The sequence below is a fragment of the Scyliorhinus torazame genome, chromosome 24 (assembly GCF_047496885.1).
Source record: "Scyliorhinus torazame isolate Kashiwa2021f chromosome 24, sScyTor2.1, whole genome shotgun sequence".
NCBI classification, from domain to species: Eukaryota; Metazoa; Chordata; class Chondrichthyes; order Carcharhiniformes; family Scyliorhinidae; genus Scyliorhinus; species Scyliorhinus torazame.
In genome coordinates this window covers 46658390-46659676 of record NC_092730.1, presented here as the reverse complement: position 1 = coordinate 46659676, position 1287 = coordinate 46658390, and the positions used below count along the sequence as shown (strand labels likewise).

Below are 1287 nucleotides of genomic sequence, written 5' to 3'. Positions count from 1 at the left end.
AGCTGCAGATGGTTGAAGTGTGGAAGGTAGCCGGTGCAGTCCCACTGCCTGCTCGCACCTCGTTCTATTCATCCATTAGCCTTTGATTTGAACAATAAAATGATATCCAGACATTTTGCTCATTTGTCGGCGAGATCAGCGGTCATTAAGAACGGCAGAGAAGTCTTGCCGTTCGACACATTTTCACGAAAGTTCCTTTGACATTTTTGTGTTTTACACCACCTCACAGCTTTCCATGTAAGGCATAACTTATGACAACGAAACTTGCGTGAATTTGTAAATTGCATGAGCAAAGGAAGACACGTTGTCATCAGGATTCGAACCTCCGCGGGGAAAGCCCAATGGATTTCGAGTCCATCGCCTGAACCGGCATAGTGGGGAGCACCGCCGTGTTCCCGGTGGTTAACCAGCGTTCGATTACCGGCCATTGTTGCGCCGATTTATTTAGAAATTTATGCGAGCTGGTCAATTTCAAAATAAGAGAACAAAAAGATCTAACAAATGACAGGCAAAAATAAATTTGAAGCTTTGTTACCATCGATTTTCACAATTCTGGTGCCCGGTGAAGTTAATATGAACGTGACTGAGGTTGTGAAACTATCCTGACAAATAAGAAAATTCAGAGCGAAAGCAGAATGAGAAAAAGGAAGGTTCTTCTGTCATGACACAGACGTTTAATCCGAATACATTGAATGAACAAGAACTCCAAATTGATACTTAGACTGACATCGTGTTCTGCAAACAGATTGCTCCAAACGGAGTAAAGATTTCTGATCATAGCCCCTGCGAGTAGGATTCGAACCTACGCAGGGAAACCCCATTGGATTTCGAGTCCAACGCCTTAACCACTCGGCCATTGCAGCTGACCGCTCGCTTGTCGAAAGCATTGTAAAATGCACTCCAGGTATTCCAGTAATGCAATGAACGGTGTCCCAGTCTTTATCTGGGAAGGGTAGAATTAACATGGAAAAAGACCATGAGATTTGGGGCAACGCCTTGAGCTGCACGAAAATCTCACCTTCCATAACGCACTGTTCTACTTTTGTGTCACAATATCAGTTGCAAAGGAAATATGCGATAAATTCATGTTTTTTGAATGGACCAATACATAACTTCCCAGTCTCGGTCAAAATTAAAGTAATGGAATCGAAGAATCTTACAACACAGAAAGAGACCTGCGCAGACCGAGTGGTCACGTGATGACTGGGTTATCAGGAAGTTCCACCAGATTTCTGTGTGAAGTGACCGCAGCAGGTCTACCACATGGACTCAACGTTAAATTCCTCG

General features: G+C 43.7%; 1 non-coding gene across 1 annotated transcript; it reads right to left on the bottom strand.

The window, feature by feature from the left end:
• Positions 1 to 778: 778 nt before the first annotated feature.
• Positions 779 to 863, bottom strand: trnas-cga (transfer RNA serine (anticodon CGA)). The gene has a single exon. It is a non-coding gene; the product is annotated as a tRNA-Ser (tRNA).
• Between the last annotated feature and the right edge of the window lie 424 nt (positions 864 to 1287).